This window comes from Arachis hypogaea, chromosome 2 (genome assembly GCF_003086295.3).
Source record: "Arachis hypogaea cultivar Tifrunner chromosome 2, arahy.Tifrunner.gnm2.J5K5, whole genome shotgun sequence".
NCBI classification, from domain to species: Eukaryota; Viridiplantae; Streptophyta; class Magnoliopsida; order Fabales; family Fabaceae; genus Arachis; species Arachis hypogaea.
The window spans coordinates 26,963,820-26,987,158 of NC_092037.1; the positions used below are offsets into that span (position 1 = coordinate 26,963,820).

The following is a 23,339-nucleotide window of genomic DNA, read 5'->3' on the forward strand; positions in this document are numbered from 1 at the left end:
TTAGCACTAGTGAATTATGTATATGAAAACACTAATGGGTTATCATAAATGATATACGAGTTATAGGTAAAGCAAATCGCGGGTTTTAGAAACGTTAGGAGTTAATTCTCGAGGTTTAGAGATTAGTTGTCTCGAACTCTACAAATATTATGTGACTTGTTTTTTTTTTGGTGTGCTTTGCGATTCTTGTTTGCAAGTTCTTCCTTGAGAAGTGATTTGATTATCTCCCAATCATATCCTTTCGTTTATATGCATTTTCGTTTGATTCTAACTGCATATGCCTACAACAATAAATACAACAATTTAAATTAATCAAGTGATAGTTTAATTTTACTATTACAGTTCACAGCTGTCACATTGTCTTAAATTTTTAACTATAAACTAGATAAGTAATCTTATACTAGACAGTGTCTTTCTCTATTAACAAAATTTCAGACACAAAATTATCAATATCAACTTTCAGAGTCAAACACAACTCACAAATAATATATTGTCAAGCATATCCAACTAACAGTTATCCAACCAACACTTCATTACCAACTCATCAATTATTGTCAAGTGATATATTATTATTATTATTATTGTTATTATTATTATTATTATAATAAATAGGTAATCATTAACGTAATAACATGCCACTAATAACACTATTGCATAATAAATGAAAATTAAAATTGTATCAATATAATTAAAATAATTAAAAATATTTTTGATTGATAATTAATTTAATAATATATTAAATATTGATTTTATATAATTATAATAAAGATATTTTTTTAAATTAGTATAATCAAGCATTATTCATTAAATGCTAATTGTAATATATATAATTGGAATATTGTAATATATATAATTATAATAAATATATTTTTCTAAAATAAATTTAGAAGAGAGAATAGTACTTTTATTTTAGAGAAAAAATAAATTCATAAAAAATTAACACCTCACTTACTTTTATTAGTTGATAATGTATTAAATATTAATTTTATTTAATTATAATAAAGATATTTTTAAATTAATATAATCATACATCATTCATTAAATTCTAATTGTAATATAATTATAATAAACATATTTTTCTAAAATAAATTTAGAAGAGAGAATAATACTTTCATTTGGGAGGGAAAAAAGAATCCATGAAGAATTGACACCTTATTTTTATTAATTGGAGAAAAAATTCAATTTTAGTATATTAAGTAGATTATTATAATTTAAAAATCATTCTTATAAAATTCATATTAACTTATCTTTACTCAACAAAATTATATAATTATATATAAGACTTTTTTAAAGTAATAATAATTATTAGTTAAAGAACAAATACAAAATCAATTTTTAAAATATCTTTTTAAAATTTAGAATTTAATATTAGAATTTAAAAATTAAAATTAACATGTTATGTCTATTTACACAAAAATTTTATTACCAAATCAGTCATTTATATATTAAAATATATTAAAAATAAGTAAAACATCACATGTATTTATAAAATACATTAGGATTAATTTAGTATTTTTTTATGTATACTTAATAATTTTATTTAAAATTTAAAATTTAAAAAATTAGTTGATATTAGTTAAAATACCCTAAATTTAATTTTAAATTAAATAAAATACCGATATATCAATATTACATATGCTTAGAAAAATTTGTTTATAGTTCAATTTTTTTATAAACTGAATTAAAATTATACCAAATCATTTTAAATGATTTAAAAACGGTATCAAACTACTTTTCTACATAATAAGTTAGTTTATCAATTTATAATGTAGTGTATTCGTTTAAATTTATTTATATAAAAAAATCAGATTTTAATATATAAAATACTAGTTTACATATCATTAACAATGACCAAATCTTAAAAAATAATCCAAAATCTATCAAATTAAATAAATAAAATAAACTAGAGAGTATATATTTTTTTTTTCATATATTCATTCTCTCTTCACAACAAATAACTCAAATTATAAGTATTTATTCTATCTTTCAAGCATATACTATATTATTATTCTTTTTCTATGATGCAATAATTAATACAAGATAAATTTTTAAAAATTATAATAAATTTATTTTTATGTATGTTATCTTGTATACATAAGAGCGATTAAAAAAAAAGACACTATTTGATTTTAAACCAAACTAAAACTAAAAAACATGGTTTCTATATAAAAAAGTAGTTTTAGTTAATTGGATAATTTTAAATACGGCTCCATACATTAATAATTTATTTAGACGTGGACTTCATAGATTATGTTAATTAATATCTTTATTCTATTTTAACTTTTTGTTTTTTACCCTTTAAAATATTCTTTTATACTGTTATGGGAATATCAAAATATTGCAATATATTGTCTCTTTAAAATAAAAAAATAAAAAATAAATTATATTTACATTAAATATGAACTATATTATATGTACAATAAAATCATTTATTAAAGTTAGTTATTAATATAAAATACATATTAAAATATAAATATATATTAAAAATAATAAAATTATACATATATTTATATATAAATATATTAATAATTAATTTTAATAACTAATTTTAGTATATAAATAATATTTTTAAATTAGTATATAGCAAGGTCAACATGAATAACTCAATTTTCTAAATTACAATTATGAGCAAGTTGCATTATTTAAAATCCTGAAATAGGAGCACGCTTCTATAAATTGGATTTCAATATATGGAAATTCCAGTACAGATCCAGACATGGCACATAACATGTTTATCTCTTTCCTGGTTATGCTGTTGCTGTGTGCCCCTTTTCTCTCTGGTATCCCTAAACACTCTTATTCTTAAATATATATATATATATATATATATATATATATATATATATATATATATATATTGTTTATTTTACTTATATATTTCTGGGTAATATGGTGGTTGTTAATTATTTATTATTTATATATATATATTGCAGTAGCAGCATCTTCTGGGAACGAATTTAATGAATTAGCGTCACTGCTGGGAAGAAAACTGCTTCAGTGTGCGTGTCCGCTGACATTTTGCTTTTGTGGCTCTAATTCCGGTCCATAAGATATGTTCATCACTTCATTATTGTGACGTCCATATGAAATAAATACAACTAACTAAAGTTGTTGTGGCTTCGTTAATTAGTTTTATTAAACAATGAAGGGTGCTAGTATATATTTGTATGAATATAAGCAAGCAGTTATCATGTTTCATTCTATCTACAGCACTATTTATTTCTTAAATAAATAAAATTTGTACTTTATGATTGCTCCTATAAAATTCAAGTTATTCTACTTATAAAATTTTATTATTTGCCATGTGAGATCGATTAATAAAGTTCTCAAAATTCTCACTCTTATTAGTAGTGGTAAAGTGGCAAACAATGTAGAATTATAACACAAAGTAAGAGATATAGAAAAATCGTACAAGCCCTCGAAGTCTTTGTTATTCTTAAGGACCACATATGTTTGAATACACATTATTAAGAACTTTAAAATGAGATATTGTGCTTGATTTAGACACAAGAAACATTATTATTAAATAAGGAGGATACGGACAATTTATGCACCACCAAATGATAAAGATATATAACCCCCTTCTATGTGATTTTTGTAAAAAATAATCACTGTTTAGCTCTGAGAACGGAATAAAGAAAAATACTAAAAATAAGATATAAAAAATAAAAATATAAAAATTATTATTTTTATATTTTGTTTAGTGATAAATTAAATATACAAATTTGAGTTAATTTTATTTTTTTATATAAGTGGTTGTATATTTTTTAATGAGAAAGTTTAGGGACCAGTACTTTTATTTAAATTTGGCCATTATGTGACTAACAAAAAAAATGGATAATTTCACACTATTAGATATAATCTCATACCATTAAAAATATTAATGATAGCTAATTGATAATTACAAATCACAAAATCTGCTGGCTCCTAGCACTCCTCTTTTTCAACTCTGTGAACGAATATATTCACAAATTAAAAAGGTCAGGAAATAAGGAATAATATGTCATTTTTTAGCTACCCAACGCAACCGCCTAACAGAAAGAAAAAATAATTAATAAATTAACTATTAATTGCACAAAAATAACAGCTAAAATTTTCTACTCATGGACTCCCAAACCCAGAAGCCTTTCAAAGTATACATAGTTTTCTCCACCGACTCGCCCGAGTTCATCCTTCTCACTCGGTCCCTGACTCAATCCTCACTCGTCGGGCTTGACACCGAGTGAAAGCCCGTCCGAACACACCAGTCTTCATTCCTCGATGTGTCGCTGCTCCAAATCGCGTGCCAACTCAACGGCAACTCAGAACTTGACTCGGCAGTGTTCCTCCTTGACCTTCTTTCCATCTCTCTTTCCTCACTATGGAAGCCACTCAGAAAAATGTTGGAATCCCTCGAGACCTTGAAACTTGGTTTTATATTCAAGCAAGATTTGATATATTTGTCTTCTACTTTTTGTTCCCATGGTTTTGATAAGGTTAGAGGATCACAATCGCGTTGTTTCTTTAATTTGGTTAAATTTACATTTTTCAATCTAGTTCTGGAGATTCTGAAATGAACTGTTTATATTCTCATTTTGTAAAACATTATTTGAGTTTACTTTCAATTCGTATATATTTTATCAGTTAGGTTATTAGAATTTAATTTTGATTGAATTATTGCGTAAACATGGATCAAAATTAAACTTAATGCACTAGCCATATGTATTCGATTTATAATTGAATAAATTGAATTATATTGTATAATTAATACTCAAATTAGTCCTTGAATTCACAGACACCTTAATTAATGTGAGTAAAAAATACCAAGTCGGGGGACCAATTGTGTAAATCAAAATTTTGAGGACCAAATTGAGAAGTAAGTGTAACTTCAGGACCAATATAAGTATTAATTCTCACTCAGAGGACTTACTTGAATAATATTTTACAACTTTAGGTAGTAAATTAACCAAAATGGGGCTTCACTTGAGCAGAAAATTATGTTAATTTTTTATTATGATAGGTTGTGTTGAACTGTGGATAGGTAGAGCAGTATTTGGATATCACGAGTCTGTATAATCTTCTGTATCATAAGAAGCATGGACGGAATACACCGAAATAGACTAAAAGTTTGTCGAATATATGCATGGAAGTCCTGTGTTTTTCTCTCTCAAAGGTTTGTTTGCATATGCTATTCAAGTTTTATTGCATATAAATGTGTCAATTTAGAAGATTACCACTTATCAGTGGGGTTTTACCATTTGTTTGTGTGAACTGAATACTTAAATAAAAGACATGAACTGTAGTGTGAAGTTTTTCATTGTATTGTATTTTCTACATGTATTTGGAAAGTCATATTCACGTTACTATTATAGTAGCTAAAATCTTACATTGTTGCTGTTATATCTTTTCCAATCTTCTTCTAGAAAGGAAGGGGGAGAAAAAGTAACATAAAAGAAAAAAAAATACAAAGTTGCACTGCCAGAAGTTTTTGCTGTTCTGTTTGATTTTTATGTGTTGATCTGAAGAGAGAATAACATTATGATGAGGGCTCATTCTTTGTCATTTTGTAAGATGTATATTTAAGTTTTTTTAAGAATCTTCATCCTAAAAGGTTTATGGATTGCATGAATAGCCGCCCAAAAAATGTAATACCCCGAATTTTCGAAAATTAAATAGTAAATTATTTAATAATTTATTTTATTTATTCAAGAATATATTTTCAGAAATTTTTATATTAATTGAGTACTTTTTTATTATCGATTTAAAAGTTTTAATAATCGAAAAAATAATGAGGATGTTATATGCTTTAATTGGAATAATTATATTTTTAACGTTATCTTATAATTTTAACGAAAATTAATTTGATTATCTCTAGTTATTCAATTAGAGTATTTATTTGAAAATAAGTTGTAAATTGATAGTTAAGTAGTATTTTTATAAATATTATTATTAGATTAAATTTGATTTCAAAGTATTACTCCACTTCTCCTAATTTTATTGAAATTACCAAATTACCCCAAACCCAACTACACAAAACCCTAATCCAACCTAGCCACCGCCTCACCACCACTTACCTCTCTTACCCCCCACACCCCACACACAGACACACACACTTTTAACACAAAAAACACATACACCGCGGAGAAGAGAAAAAAAAGGGAAAGGGAAAGAGAGAAGAGGGAGATCGGAGGGAAGGGGAGAGCCGAAAAGAGAAGAGAGGAAAGAGAGGCAGCGCCGGCGAGGAGGAACGCTGCCATCTCCATTGAATTGTCGCTGAGGGAGAGATACACACATGAGAGAGACTAGCTCGCGAAGAGAGAATGAGAGACTGACGGAAGAAGCCGCGCCAGAGAAGAAGCTGCGTCTTGCGCCGTTGTGCCTCGTCGCCGAAGATCCGCCGCAAAAATGTCACTGTCATCGAGCTTGAGACGGAGAGGAGAGAGTGCTCGATGAGTGAGAATGGATGAAGGCTGGGTTTTGTCGCTATTTTACTCCATTTCTACCACTGTTGTGCCCTATCAAAGCTTCTGGAGCCACCGCCTCACCACCACTTACCTCTCTTACCCCCCACACCCCACACACAGACACACACACTTTTAACACAAAAAACACACACACCGCGGAGAAGAGAAAAAAAAGGGAAAGGGAAAGAGAGAAGAGGGAGATCGGAGGGAAGGGGAGAGCCGAAAAGAGAAGAGAGGAAAGAGAGGCGGCGCCGGCGAGGAGGAACACCGCCATCACCATTGAATTGTCGCTGAGGGAGAGATACACACATGAGAGAGACTAGCTCGCGAAGAGAGAATGAGAGACTGACGGAAGAAGCCGCGCCAGAGAAGAAGCTGCGTCTTGCGCCGTTGTGCCTCGTCGCCGAAGATCCGCCGCAAAAATGTCACCGTCATCGAGCTTGAGACGGAGAGGAGAGAGTGCTTGATGAGTGAGAATGGATGAAGGCTGGGTTTTGTCGCTATTTTACTCCATTTCTACCACTGTCGTGCCCTGTCAAAGCTTCTGGAGCCGCTTCCATCATTGCTAGAGCTGGCTGGAGTTCGTCGCAAAAAAAAAGACTAGTGCCAACACTGTTTTCCTGGTAAGAACTCGCAACTGCTGCTGCTCTTGCTCTGTGCTGCTCTCTTTTGCCCTCTATTTCGTTGCTATTTCTGGTGCCTTTCTGTCCTCCAGAGCTGCTGTCATTGAAGTCTGAGCCAACCTCTCCCTGCCCGCAATCCGTTCTACCTAACATCTACGGCCACTGTTTTCACTTTGTCATTGAGTCCAATTCCTACTAATTACATTAAAAGTAAGGTAATGCATTTATTTTAAAAAATTACAGTTTCTAATATATGAATGTTTGAAAAGTGCATATGATTGGTTGTGGCTGAGGTTTTGCAGCGTTATTTGACATAGGGTCGAGTATTGATGAGCGGATAATTTATACGCTTTTTGGCATTATTTTTACATAGTTTTTAATATGTTTTAGTTACTTTTTAGTATATTTTTATTAGTTTTTATGCAAAAATTATATTTCTGGACTTTACTATGAGTTTGTGTATTTTCCTATGATTTCAGATATTTTCTGGCTGAAATTGAGGGACCTGAGTAAAAATCTGATTCAGAGGCTGAGAAAGGACTGAAGATGCTGTTAGATTCTGACCTCCCTGCACTCGAAGTAAATTTTCTGGAGCTACAGAAGCCCAATTGGCGCGCTCTCAATTGGTTTAGAAAGTAGACATCTTGGGCTTTCCAGAAATGTATAATAGTCCATACTTTGCCCGAGATTTGATGGCCCAAACTAGCGTCCAAACACCCACCAGAGACCCTTTTCTGGCGTAAAAATGCCAGAATTGGCAGAAGAGCCTATGCACGTGAAAGCTTCAAGGCTCAGTCCAAACACATACCAAGTGGGCCCCAGAAGTGGATTTCTGCACTATCTACACTTAGTTACTCATTTTCTGTAAACCTAGTTTACTAGTTTGGTATAAATAGCACTTTTTACTATTGTATTCATATCTTTAGATAATTTTTGAGACTATCTTTGGATCACTTTTTATCTCTTGATCACGTTTTGGGGGCTGGCCATTTGGCCATGCCTGGACCTTCATCACTTATGTATTTTCAATGATGAAGTTTTTACACCTCATAGATTAAGGTGTGGAGCTCTGCTGTTCCTCATGAATTAATGCAAAGTACTATTGTTTTTCTATTCAATTCACTCGTACTTCAACCTGATGGATGTGATGATCCGTGACACTCATCATTATTCTCCCTTATGAACGGGTGCCTGACAACCACCTCCGTTCTATTTGCAAGAGCTTGAGTATGTATCTCTTGATCTCCTGGTTCACGATGCATGGTTTCCTCTCTTAACAATAGAGCCTTCCATTCTGTGAAATCAGAGTCTTCGTGGTATAAGCTAGAATCAATTGGTAGCATTCTTGAGATCCAGAAAATCTAAACCTTGTCTGTGGTATTCTGAGTAGGATTTGGGATGGGATGACTGTGACGAGCTTCGAACTCATGACTGTTGGGCACAGTGACAGTGTGCAAAAGGATCAATGGATCTTATTCCAACACGATCGAGAACCGACAGCTGATTAGCCATGCGGGAAACCGTAGCGGATAAGTTTTCGCTGAGAGGACAGACGGTAGCGATTGACAATGGTGATCCACCAACATACAGCTTGCCATGGAAGGGAGTACACAAGATTGGATGAGGACAATAGGAAAGCAGAGGCTCAGAGGGAACAAAGCACCTCCATACGCTTATCTGAAATTCCCACCAATGAATTACATAAGTATCTCTATCCTATTTTATGTTTTATTTCTTTTTTTAATTATCAAAATCTCATAACCATTTGAATCCGTCTGACTGAGATTTACAAGATGACCATAGCTTGCTTCAAGCCGACAATCTCCGTGGGATCGACCCTTACTCACGTAAGGCATTACTTGGATGACTCATTGCACTTGCTGGTCAGCTGCGCAGAGTTGTGAGAAAAGTGTGAACTCACGATTTTGTGTACCAAGTATCGATGCTTGTATGTCGTGTTTGAGGTCACTGTTGTTGCCTCAGAAATGGTTCGAATATATGGTTGTGGCGAGCCATGAGGAAAAAGTGGTCTTGACGCGTTTAGTTATGGTTCGACTATTCGAGGTAGGGGAGTCTTTTTAAATTCATTTTACTTTCAAGAGTTGTTACAAGTCGATACTAATGAAAAAAGTATATTTTTGTGATTGAAAAAAATCTGATGCCCTAAGCTATTCAAGCTGTGATGTTGATGGTTTAATGAACCAGAAGGGATTAAGAGAGGGAAAAAAATAAGTTCTTTTCATTTTGAAAAGAATGAAAAATTCTTTAAAAAATATTTGTTGAGTTATTACACCTTATATACTATGTACTCCCACTAAAAAACACAAGAAGTAAGCCTACATCTACAATTGATAAAAAATAATCTAGGTAATATCCTCATGCAAGCTAGAAGTGTATAAATCTAACAATCCTAGCTTGGAAACATTAGTAATAAAAGGACCCAGTGGCAAAACTTTAGTAAGAAAATCAGCAAGTTGGTCTTTGGAACGAACTTACATAAGATGAATGAGACTAGACAAATGCTTTTCACGAATAATGTGGCAGTCCACTTCAATGTGTTTGGTTCTTTCATGAAAGATGAGATTATTTGCAATGTGAATGGATGACTGGTTATCATAGAATAGAGTGATATACTTTTGAAACAGCAAACTAATAAAATTCATTAAGAAAGATAACCAACTAGCTTCACAAGTGGCAACAGCAAAAACCTATATTCAGCTTCTAAAAAGGACTTGGCAACGGTGGTTTTCTTCTTACTCTTTCAGCTAATGAGAGAGTTCCTAAGCATAAAGCAATAACCGAAAATGGAACGACGAGTATCGGCATATGTAGCCCAATTAGCATCGACAAATCCGGTGAAATACAGATTAGAAGTAGAGGAGAAGAATAGACCAGTTGCAGGCCTGCCTTTTAAATATTGGAGTACGCAGAAAGCAGAGTTAGAGCGTGCTACTTCCATTCCCAAGAAGTATTTGAGATCACCAAGATCCTTTATTTTGAATTTGTCATTGAAAATTGCTTGATGGAATTGATTTTGCTAATGTTATTCCTGGTTAAAACCAAGTCATCAACATATATTAGAATGGCAGTGAAGCTTTCGGATTGTTTCTTGATGATCATAAAAAAATTGCTTATAACCAGCATCAACAAGAGTCTGAGTCAGCTTAATGTTCCATTGTCTTCTTGCTTGCTTAAACCCATATATAGACTTTTGCAATTTACAAACCAAATCTGGTTGTGACACAGCCAAACTGGGTAGTATCTTCATATACTTCCTTGTCCAAATCTCCATGAAGGAAGGCAGTATTGACATCTAGCTATTTCAAATTCCATTTCTTTACAGCTGATATTACTCATTATAAATCAATTTGCATCATTAGAATCTTCATAAAGAGTGTTGAAGTCAAAATGGTCAAAGAGTTAAAGAAGCAAAGTTTGAGTTGAATACAATAATCATCAATTTGCTAGATTTTGCTAGAAGCTAACATATTGGAAGTTTGAATATTTTTCAAGAGAGTAGTACAACTACAACATGCTACAACGTTGAAGAAATTCAAAATAAAATTGAATTGAAATTAGAAATCAAGAAACCTAAATTAGAAGATTATGGAAACTACATAAATACAAGTTGTGTTTCTAACACAAGTTGAAGGAAGATTCATGAAGTCAACTCATGAAATGGTGGTCATTATAAAATTGATTTGTGGTTCATAAATTATTATTTTAGTAGGAAGCATTGCCTATATAAAGGCACATATGCCTTGTGTATTGTGTGTATTCCATAAATGAAATGAATATGTTTCTTTGAAATATTAGAAATTCTCTCCTTATTATTATGAGTGTTGGTGAGTTTGATAGATTGAAAATATGATAGTGTTACTTTTGAGAATGAGCGATCTTGGGGCCAATTAAGTGTGGGTATTATACTTATATTTGGTATCAAAGCTGGTTACTCTAGCGCCTGGTGTTTAAGAGTTTGTGAGGTGTGGAAGAGTTCTCACATAACTGTTGATTCATAGAGTCGGTATGGCAAACACTTTTAATATTGTGTGGTCCGGTCCTAAATTAGATGGAAAACTTGATTATAGTTATTGGAAGACTTTGATGTCTACCCATTTGAAGGCCCGGAACCTATAGAATTTCATTGAACTGGGTTTGTAAGAAGGAGCAGATGCTGCCCAATAGAGGAGAGATGAATTGGCGTTATCTCAAATTCATCAAGGTGTAGATTATACTGTGTTTGGCAAAATAGCAAATGCCAAAAGTGTAAAAGAATCATGGAACACGTTGAAGCTGTCATATAAAGGCGTAGATAAAGCTCAGAAAGCAAAGTTACAGTCTTTGAGAAGAGAATATGAAAGGTAAGAGATGTCTAGCTCAAAAACTGTTGAGCAATATTTTACTCGTGTTACAGATCTTGTCAATAAGATGAGAGTCTGTGGAGAAGATATGCCCGATATCAAAGTGGTGGAGAAAATTCTTCGCACCATGCCGATGAAGTCATGATGATTGCAGAGTTACAGGGAACCATGGAAAGCTAGATCAATAGAATACTAGAGAAGTCAGAAAAATCAACCGAGGAAGCACTGAAAAGTCGAGTGAATTTAAACAATGCTGCAGAATCAAGCCATACACAAGAAGGACGAGGTCATGATTTTAATTTTCAAAGTAAAGGCAGAGGAAGTTTTAGAGGAAGAGGTCGTGGCAATTACAACTAAGGAAGTTACAATAATTTTACACTACCTAATCAAGAAAGAGGTGGAACGAATTTCAGGCCTGTCAACCGAGGAAGAGGTCGAGGCAATTTTTATCAAGAAAGAACCAATTTTAAATGCTTTCATTATGGAAAGTATGGGCACAAAGCAGCAGATTGCAGATTCAAAATGGTGAATAATAATCAAGTACACGTAGAAAATCAGCATCAAAATACTAATGATAATTCGGGTACTCAGACTTTATTTTTACAAGTAATTCATGTGCTGAAGATGAAAATATATGGTACTTGGATAATGCTTACAGTAATCATATGTCTGGTAGAAAGGAGTTATTTTCTTTATTAGATGATTCAGTCAAAATATTATTGAAGTTTGGTAATAGTACAAAGATCCCTATTGAAGGAAAATGGCACATACCAATTAGATTGAAGTATGGTTCTCTGAGTTATATTTCTGATGTTTTCTATGCTCCTGAACTTGATTACAATTTACTAAGTATGAGGCAATTATCTGAGAAGGGATATAAGATGATAACTTATTGTAGATATTGCACTGTATTTGACACCAATGGAAGGTTTATAGATAAATCAAAGATGACTTCAAACAGAATGTTTATGTTAAAAATTCAACATGTTAATCCCTCTTGCATGAGTTCTGTGATACTTGATGAAAACTGGCTGTGGCATATGTGGTTTGGACATTTTCATTTTTCTGGCCTGAACTACCTGTCAAGAAAAGGACTTATTTTTGGTCTACCACGGGTTCATATTCCCAATTATATTTGTGAGATTTGTCAACTGGAAAAGAAGCACAAAGATCCATTCCCTATAAGAAATTCATGGAGAGCTAGAAGATTACTTGAAATTGTGTATTCAGATCTTTGTTCTGTAGAAGTTTCAAGTAACGGTGGTAGTAGGTACTTTATCACTTTTATTGATGATTTTAATAGATATATATGGGTATACTTTCTGAAGCAAAAATCAGAAGCATGTGATGTCTTTAAGACATTCAAGGCGTGTATCAAAAAACAAAGTGGTTGTAAAATTAAAATTCTCAGGATAGACAGAGGAACAGAATATCTTGCGTGTTCTAATTACTTTAAGCAACACGGAATTCAACACCAACTAACAACTAGATATACTCCTCAACAAAATAGAGTTGCAGAAAGAAAGAATAGAACCATCATGGATATGGTCAGATGCATGCACAGGTTAAAATAAATGCCTAAAGAATTTTGGGCAGAAGCAGTCGTAACAACAGTTCATATTTTAAACAGGTGTCCAACAAAGAGTGTTCGAGATAAAACTCCATAGGAAGCTTGGAGTGGAAAACAGCCTTCCATCCATTATTTCAGAGTCTTTGGGTGTATAGCTTATGCCCACGTACTAGATCAATAAAGGAAGAAGTTAGATGACAAAGGTGAGAAGTGTATCTTTATCGACTATAGCACAGACTCAAAAGCATACAAGCAATATAATCCAGAAACCAAGAAAGTAATCATCAACAGAGACGTGACATTTGACGAGAAAGGCATGTGGGACTGGGATACAAAGACAGAAAAGTAACCAATTGTAATTTAAAATACACGTGATGATGAAGAAGAAAGACAACTGAATACAACTGAACAACCAGAATCATCTAGAAGACCTTAAAGAGAGTGGAGACTACCTGATAGATTAGCAGATTATGAAGTTGGCAATGACAATGATCTATCTGATGAAGAAATCATAAATTTTGCTCTATTTTCAAATTGTGAGCCGTTGAACATTCAAGAAGCCTCTAAAGACAACAATTAGAAGAAAGTAATGGATGAGAATATTCATGCCATTGAAAAGAATGACACATGGAAGCTGACAGAATCGCCAGCAGATAAGAAGCCGATTAGAGTAAAGTGGGTTTACAAAACTAAGTACAAACCCAACGGTGAAGTTGATCGTTTCAAAGCAAGATTAGTTGCTAAGGGATATAAACAAAAGCCAAGCATCGATTATTTTGAAGTATTTGCTTCTGTTGCTAGATTAGATAGTATTCGTATGATTATTTTACTCTCGGCTCAAAATAAGTGGAAGATACATCAAATGGATGTTAAGTATGCATTTCTAAGTGGCACTTTAAAAGAATAAGTGTATGTTGAGTAACCTGCAGGATATGAAGTTCTTGGAGAAGAAGATAAAGTTTACAAGTTGAAGAAAGCTTTGTACGTGTTAAAGCAAGCACCAAGAGTGTGGTATAAGAAGATTGATTTCTTATTTCACTCAGAATGGTTTCAAAAGATGTCCATTTGAGCATACGCTTTATATCAAGTTCGTTGAACCTGGAGATATCTTGATCGTGTGTCTTTATATTGATGATTTAATCTTTACTAGAAATAATTTGAAGATAATTGTAGAATATAGGGAGGCTATGATAAAGCACTTTGAAATGACGGATATGGACTTGATATCTTATTTTCTTGGCATCGACATTCTTCAAAAAGATGATGGAATTTTCATTTCTCAAAGAAAATATGCAAATGATATTTTGAAGAAATTTCAGATGGAATATTCAGAGCCAGACCCTACTCCAGTCGAAGAGAAGTTCAAGTTGTTGAGAAAAGATAAAGGAAGAATGATAAATTCTACATATTACAAAAGCTTGATTAGAAATCTGAGGTACTTAACTACAACCAGACTAAATATTGTGTTTGGAGTTAGTTTGCTTGGCAAATTCATAGAGGAACCTTGTACCAACCATTTACAAGCAGCAAAACGGATTCTTCGATATATCAAAGGTATTTTAAATGATGGTATTTATTATGAAAATACTAATGAAGTGAATATTGTTAGTTATACTGATAGTGATTGGGTTGGAGATATAGAAACAAGAAAAAGTACTTCGAAATTTGCATTTCATCTTGGTTCTAGTGCAATCTCATGGTCATCAAAGAAATAACCAGTAGTAGCACTTTCTACAGCAGAAGTAGAATATATAGCAGCAGCAAGTTATGCAACACAAGCAGTTTGGCTAAGAAGAATTCTTGAGGAATTGAATGAGAAACAAAGTACTCCAACAACAATATTTTGCGATAACAAGTCTGCTATTGCACTTTGCAAAAATTCAGTATTCCATGGAACATCAAAGCATATTGATATTCAGTTTCATAAAATAAGAGAGTTGGTAAATGAGAAAAAAGTTGAGATCGACTATTGTCCTACAAAGGACCAAGTTGCAGATATCTTTACAAAATCGTTGAAGACAGAGTTATTTTACAAGTTGAAAAAGATGCTTGGAATAATTAATTCTGCAAGCTTGATTTAAGAGAGGCAATATTATTCATTATAAATCAATTTGCATCATTAGAATCTTCATGAAGAGTGTTGAAGTCAAAATGGTCAAAGAGTTAAAGAAGCAAAGTTTGAGTTGAATACAATAATCATCAATTTGCTAGATTTTTCTAGAAGCTAACATATTGAAAGTTTGAAGATTTTTCAAGAATATTCAAGAGAGTAGTACAATTACAACATGCTACAAAATTGAAGAAATTCAAAATAAAATTGAATTGAAATTGGAAACCAAGCAACCTAAATTAGAAGATTATGGAAACTACATGAATGCAAGTTGTGTTTCTAGCACAAGTTGAAGGAAGATTCATGAAGCCAACTCATGAAATGGTAGTCATTACAAAATTGATTTGTGGTTCATAAATTATTATTTTAGTAGGAAGCGTTGCCTATATAAAGGCACATATGCCTTGTGTATTGTGTGTGTTCTATAAATGAAATGAATAAGTTTCTTTGAAATATTAGAAATTCTCTCCTTGTTATTATGGGTGTTGGTGAGTTTGAGAGATTGAAAATATGATAGTATTACTTATGAGAATGAGTGATCTTGGGGCCAATTAAGTGTGGGTATTATACTTACAGCTGCTAATGCTAACAGTACTCGTAAAGTAGTCATTTTGACAACTGGACTAAAAGTATCACCGTAATCCACTCCTTGTACTTGAGTGAATTCTTTTGCAACTAGCCTTGCTTTGTGCCTTTCTATGGTGCCATCGACATTGAATTTTACCCGAAAAATTCATTTACAACCCACAACTTTCTTGCCTTTTGGGAGTTCAGTGAGACACCAAGTTCTGTTCTGATCTAGAGCTATCAATTCAACTTGCATTGCTTTTCTCCAACATTCATGTGCAGCCACTTCCTCATAAGTGCTAGGTTCTGTATTTGAGGTGATGGCTAGAGAAAAGGGACTTATATTTTGGGATTAGTTTATCACATGACAAGTGTTGTGAGATAGGATATAAAGAGTTAGAGTTGACTAAGTTGCTAGAGTGAGTTGCGTGGGTTATCATACAATGGTAGTCCTTCAAATAAGCAGATGATTTCTTCTAGTGATGCAGTCAAGTGTGATGTCGTAGTTTTGTGATGCAGGTGCATTGTTACTGTGTGGTGTGGTAATTTGTGCAATGGTGTGTGAAGAATTTGGTAAGTGTGTTGAACTTGAGAAATGTTCATTTAAATCTATTAGTGTGGTATGTGTGGGTGATTGCAAATAATGTGTGGATGGTATATCATATTGAAAAAGATCAATGCATTGTGGAGTACGAGTGGGTACCGCAAGAATGTCAGCGCTAGTGGAATGTGAAAATGGGTGGTGCACGAAATTGTGATCATCAATGGCGCCATCAACATGGTACGCTCAATTGCAATCTCAACTCTTTATCACAACTTCGCACAACTAACCAGCAAGTGCACTGGGTCATCCAAGTAATAAACCTTACGCGAGTAAGGGTCGATCCCACGGAGATTGTTGGTATGAAGCAAGCTATGGTCATCTTGTAAATCTCAGTCAGGCGGATTCAAATGGTTATGGAGGATTAATGATTAAAAGATAAATAAAACATAAAATAAAGATAGAGATACTTATGTAATTCATTGGTGAGAATTTCAGATAAGCGTATGGAGATACTTTGTCCCTTCCGTCTCTCTACTTTCCTACTGTCTTCATCTAATCCTTCTTACTCCTTTCCATGGCAAGCTGTATGTTGGGCATCACCATTGTCAATGGCTATAGTCCCATCCTCTCAGTGAAAATGTTCAACGCACTCTGTCACAGCACGGCTATTCATCTGTCGGTTCTCGATCATGTCGGAATAGAATCCAGTGATTCTTTTGCGTCTGTCACTAATGCCCCACAATCGCGAGTTTGAAGCTCGTCACAGTCATTCAATCCTTGAATCCTACTCAGAATACAACAGACAAGGTTTAGACCTTCCGGATTCTCAAGAATGCCGGCATCAATTCTAGCTTATACCACGAAGATTCTAATTAAGGAATCCAAGAGATATCCACTCAAGCCTTGTTTGCATGTAGAACGGAAGTGGTTGTCAGGCACGCGTTCATAAGTGAGAATGATGATGAGCGTCACATAATCATCACATTCATCATGTTCTTGGGTGTAAATGAATATCTTAGAACAAGAATAAGCTGAATTGAATAGGAGAACAATAGTAATTGCATTAATACTCGAGGTACAGTAGAGCTCCACACCTTAATCAATGGTGTGTAAAAACTCCACCGTTGAAAATACATAAGAACAAGGTCTAGGCATGGCCATGAGGCCAGCCCCCATGATCTAAGAACTAGACGTCCAAAGATGATCCTAAGATCTAAATTGATCAAAAGATGAAAATACAATAGCAAAAGGTCCTACTTATAGAGAACTAGTAGCTTAGGGTTTACAAATATGAGTAAATGACGTAAAAATCCACTTCTGGGCCCACTTGGTGTGTGCTTGGGCTGAGCATTGAAGCTTCTATGTGTAGAGACTTTTCTTGGAGTTAAACGCCAGCTTTTGTGCCATTTTGGGCGTTTAACTCCCACTTCTGTGCCAGTTCCGGCGTTAAACGCCAGGCAGTCTTGAGCTGATTTGGAACGCCGGTTTGGGCCATCAAATCTCAGAAAAAGTATGGACTATTATATATTGCTGGAAAGTCCAAGATGTCGACTTTCCAATGCAATTGAGAGCACGCGAATTGGGCTTCTGTAGCTCCAGAAAATCTACTTCGAGTGCAGGGAGGTCAGAATCCAACAGCATCTGCAGTTCTTTTCAGCCTCTGAATCAGATTTTTGCTCAGGTCCCTCAATTTCAGCCAGAAAATACCTGAAATCACAGAAAAATACACAAACTCATAGTAAAGTCCAGAAAAGTGAATTTTAAATAAAAACTAATAAAAATATAATAAAAACTAACTAAAACATACTAAAAACATACTAAAAATAATGCCAAAAAGCGTTTAAATTATCCGCTCATCACAACACCAAACTTAAATTGTTGCTTGTCCCCAAGCAACTGAAAATCAAATAGGATAAAAAGAAGAGAATATACAATGAATTCCAAAAACATCTATGAAGATCAGTATTAATTAGATGAGCGGGGTTTTTAGCTTTTTGCCTCTGAATAGTTTTGGCATCTCACTTTATCCTTTGAATTTCAGAATGATTAGCTTCTATAGGAACTCAGAATCCGGATAGTGTTATTGATTCTCCTAGTTAAGTATGATGATTCTTGAACATAGCTACTTTATGAGTCTTGGCCGTGGCCCAAAGCACTCTGTTTTCCAGTATTACCACCGGATACATCCATGCCACAGACACATAAATGGGTGAACCTTTTCAGATTGTGACTCAGCTTTGCTAGAGTCCCCAATTAGAGGTGTCCAGGGTTCTTAAGCACACTCTTTTTGCTTCGGATCACAACTTTAACCGCTCAGTCTCAAGTTTTCACTTGACACCTTCACGCCACAAGCACATGGTTAGGGACAACTTGGTTTAGCCGCTTAGGCTAGGATGTTATTCCTGTAGGCCCTCCTATCCACTGATGCTCAAAGCCTTGGATCCTTTCTTTTTTTTCTTTCGCATATACTCCCTCTTTTTTTTCTGCAAACTTTTCACTGCTTTTTTTTGCTTCAAGAATCAATTTGATGATTTTTCAGATCCTCAGTAACATTTCTCCTTTTCCATCATTCTTTCAAGAGCCAACAATTTTAACATTCATGAACAACAAATTCAAAAGACATATGCACTATTCAAGCATACATTCAGAAGTCAAAAGTATTGCCACCACATCAAAATAATTAATCTGTTATAAAATTTGAAATTCATGCAATTCTTTTCTTTTTCAATTAAGAACATTTTTCATTTAAGAAAGGTGATGGATTCATAGGACATTCATAACTTTAAGGCATAGACACTAAGACACTAATGATCATAAGACACAAACATAAATAAAACATAAGCATAAAAATTTCGAAAAATAGGAAATTAAAGAACAAGGAGATTAAAGAACGGGTCCACCTTAGTGATGGCGGCTTGTTCTTCCTCTTGAAGATCTTATGGAGTGCTTGAGCTCCTCAATGTCTCTTCCTTGCCTTTGTTGATCTTCTCTCATGATTCTTTGATCTTCTCTAATTTCATGGAGGAGAATGGAATGTTCTTGGTGCTCCACCCTTAGTTGTCCCATATTGGAACTCAATTCTCCTAGGGAGGTGTTGATTTGCTCCCAATAGTTTTGTGGAGGAAAGTGCATCCCTTGAGGCATCTCAGGGATTTCATGATGAGGAATTTCCTCATGTCCATGAGTGGGATATCTTGTTTGCTCCATCCTCTTCTTAGTGATGGGCTTGTCCTCATTAATGAGGATGTCTCCCTCTATATTAATTCCAACTGAATTACAGAGGTGACAAATGAGATGAGGGAAGGCTAACCTTGCCAAGGTAGAGGACTTGTCCACCACCTTATAAAGTTCTTGGGATATAACCTCATGAACTTTTACTTCCTCTCCAATCATGATGCTATGAATCATGATAGCCCGGTCTATAGTAACTTCAGACCGGTTGCTAGTGGGAATGATTGAGCGTTGGATAAACTCCAACCATCCCCTGGCCACGGGCTTGAGGTCATGCCTTCTCAGTTGAACCGGCTTTCCTCTTGAATCTCTTTTCCATTGAGCGCCCTCTTCACAAATGTCTATGAGGACTTGGTCCAACCTTTGATCAAAGTTGACCCTTCTAGTGTAAGGGTGTTCATCTCCTTGCATCATGGGCAAGTTGAATGCCAACCTTACATTTTCCGGACTAAAATCTAAGCATTTCCCCCGAACCATTGTAAGCCAATTCTTTGGATCTGGGTTCACACTTTGATCATGGTTCTTGGTAATCTATGCATTGGCATAGAACTCTTGAACCATTAAGATTCCGACTTGTTGAATGGGGTTGGTAATAACTTCCCAACCTCTTCTTTGGATCTCATGTTGGATCTCCGGATATTCACTCTTTTTGAGTTTGAAAGGGACCTCGGGGATCACCTTCTTCATGGCCACAACTTCATAGAAGTGGTCTTGATACACCCTTTAGATGAATCTCTCCATCTCCCATGACTCGGAGGTGGAAGCTTTTGCCTTCCCTTTCCTCTTTCTAGAGGTTTCTCCGGCCTTAGATGCCAAAAATGGTTATGGAAAAATGAAAAGCGACGCTTTTACCACACCAAACTTAGAAGGTTTGCTCGTCCTCGAGCAAAAGAAGAAAGAAGAGAGTAGAAGAAGAAGAAAAAGAGGAGATGGAGGGGGCTTTGTGGTTTAGCCAAGGGGGAGAAGTAGTGTTTAGGTTGTGTGGAAATGAAGGAGTGAAGAAGGATTTATATATGGGTGGAGAGGGGGGTAGGGTTCGGCCATTATGGGTGGGTTTGGGAGGGAAAGTGGTTTGAATTTGGATGGTGAGGTAGGTGGGGTTTTATGAAGGATGGATGTGAGTGGTGAAGAGAATGGTGGGATTTGATAGGTGAGGGGTTTTTGGGGAAGAGGTATTGAGGTGATTGGTGAATGGGTGAAGAAGAGAGAGAGTGGTGGGGTAGGTGGGGATCCTGTGGGGTCCACAGATCCTGAGGTGTCAAGGATAGCTCATCCCTGCACCAAGTGGCGTGCAAAAATGCCTTTTCTGCCAATCCTAGCGTTAAATGCCGGGCTTCTACCCTTTTCTGGCGTTTAACGCCAGCTTCTTGCCCATTCCTGGCGTTAAACGCCAGTCTGGTGCCCCTTTCTGGCGTTAAACGCCCAGAATAGTGCCAGACTGGGCGTTAAACGCCCATTTGCTGCCCTTACTGGCGTTTAAACGCCAGTAAGTTTTTCCTCCAGGGTGTGCTGTTTTTCATTCTGTTTTTGCTTTTTCAATTGTTTTTGTGACTTCACATGATCATCAACCTACAGAAAACATAAAATAACAAAAGGAAAATAGATAAATATAACATTGGATTGCCTCCCAACAAGCGCTTCTTTAATGTCAGTAGCTTGACAGTGGGCTCTCATGGAGCCTCACAGATGTTCAGAGCAATGTTGGAATCTCCCAACACCAAACTTAGAATTTGACTGTGGGGGTTCAACACCAACTTAGAATTTGGTTGTGGCCTCCCAACACCAAACTTAGAGTTTGACTGTGGGGGCTCTGTTTGACTCTGTTTTGAGAGAAGCTCTTCATGCTTCCTCTTCATGGTTACAGAGGGATATCCTTGAGCCTTAAACACAAAGGATTCTTCATTCACTTGAATGATCAATTCTCCTCTATCAGCATCAATCACAGCCTTTGCTGTGGCTAGGAAGGGTCTGCCAAGGATGATGGATTCATCCATGCACTTCCCAGTCTCTAGGACTATAAAATCAGTAGGGATGTAATGGTCTTCAATCTTTACCAGAACATTCTCTACAAGTCCATAAGCTTGTTTTCTTGAATTGTCTGCCATCTCTAATGAGATTCTTGTAGCTTGCACCTCAAAGATCCCTAGCTTCTCCATTACAGAGAGAGGCATGAGGTTGATGATTGACCCTAGGTCACACAGAGCCTTCTTGAAGGTCATGGTGCCTATTGTACAAGGTATTGAAAACTTTCCAGGGTCCTGTCTCTTTTGAGGTAATCTCTGCCTAGTCAAGTCATCCAGTTCTTTGGTGAGCAAAGGAGGTTCATCCTCCCAAGTCTCATTACCAAATAACTTGTCATTTAGTTTCATGATTACTCCAAGGTACTTAGCAACTTGCTCTTCAATGACATCTTCATCCTCTTCAGAGGAAGAATACTCATCAGAGCTCATGAATGGCAGAAGTAAATCCAATGGAATCTCTATGGTCTCAGTGTGAGCCTCAGATTCCTATGGTTCCTCATCAGGGAACTCATTGGAGGCCAGTGGACGTCCATTGAGGTCTTCCTCAGTGGCGGTCACTGTCTCTTCCTCCTCTCCAATTTTGGCCATGTTGATGGCCTTACACTCTCCTTTTGGATTCTCTTCTATATTGCTTGGAAGAGTACTAGGAGGGAGTTCAGTAACTTTCTTACTCAGCTGACCCACTTGTGCCTCCAAGTTTCTAATCGAGGACATTGTTTCAGTCATGAAACTTTGGATGGTTTTGATTAGATCAGAGACCATGGTTGCTAAGTCAGAGTGGCTCTGCTTAGAATTCTCTGTCTGTTGCTGAGAAGATGATGGAAAAGGCTTGCCATTGCTAAACCTGTTTCTTCTACCATTATTGTTGTTGAAACCTTGTTGAGGTCTCTGTTGATTCTTCCATGAGAGATTTGGATGATTTCTCCATGAAGGATTATAGGTGTTTCCATAGGGTTCTCCCATGTAATTCACCTCTTCCATTGATGGGTTCTCAGGATCATAAGCTTCTTCTTCTGATGAAGCGTCCTTAGTACTGCCTGGTGCAGCTTGCATTCCAGACAGACTTTGAGAAATCATATTGACTTGCTGAGTCAATATTTTATTCTGAGCCAATATGGCATTCAGAGTATCAATCTCAAGAACTCCTTTCTTCTGATTCGTCCCATTGTTCACAGGATTCCTTTCAGAAGTGTACATGAATTGGTTATTTGCAACCATTTCAATGAGTTCTTGAGCTTCTGCAGGCGTCTTCTTCAGATGAAGAGATCCTCCAGCAGAGCTATCCAATGACATCTTGGACAGTTCAGACAGACCATCATAGAAGATACCTATGATGCTCCATTCAGAAAGCATGTCAGAAGGACACTTTCTGATCAATTGTTTGTATCTTTCCCAAGCTTCATAGAGGGATTCACCTTCCTTTTGTCTGAAGGTTTGGACTTCCACTCTAAGCTTACTCAATTTTTGAGGTGGAAAGAACTTTGCCAAGAAGGCATTGACTAGCTTTTCCCAAGAGTTCAGGCTTTCTTTAGGTTGTGAGTCCAACCATATCCTAGCTCTGTCTCTTACAGCAAAAGGGAATAGCATAAGTCTGTAGACCTCAGGGTCAACCCCATTGGTCTTAACAGTGTCACAGATTTGCAAGAATTCAGCTAAAAACTGATGAGGATCTTCCAATGGAAGTCCATGTAACTTGCAATTCTGTTGCATTAGAGAAACTAATTGAGGCTTAAGCTCAAAGTTGTTTGCTCCAATGGCAGGGATAGAGATGCTTCTCCCATAGAAGTCAGGAGTAGGTGCAGTAAAGTCACCCAACACCTTCCTTGCATTGTTGGCATTGTTGTTGTTTTTGGCTGCCATGTCTTCTTC

The 23,339-nt window shown here is 35.2% G+C and overlaps 1 long non-coding RNA gene and 1 other non-coding gene across 2 annotated transcripts; both read left to right on the forward strand.

Moving 5' to 3' along the window:
* The first annotated feature begins 2,621 nt into the window (after nt 1-2,621).
* Nucleotides 2,622-3,288, forward strand: LOC112718725 (uncharacterized). Its single transcript, XR_003161056.2, has 2 exons — nt 2,622-2,780; nt 2,934-3,288. It is a non-coding gene; the product is annotated as an uncharacterized lncRNA (long non-coding RNA).
* Nucleotides 3,289-22,817: 19,529 nt separating this feature from the next.
* On the forward strand, nt 22,818-22,925 carry LOC112764398 (small nucleolar RNA R71). The gene has a single exon (XR_003183152.1). It is a non-coding gene; the product is annotated as a small nucleolar RNA R71 (small nucleolar RNA).
* The last annotated feature ends 414 nt before the right edge of the window (nt 22,926-23,339 follow it).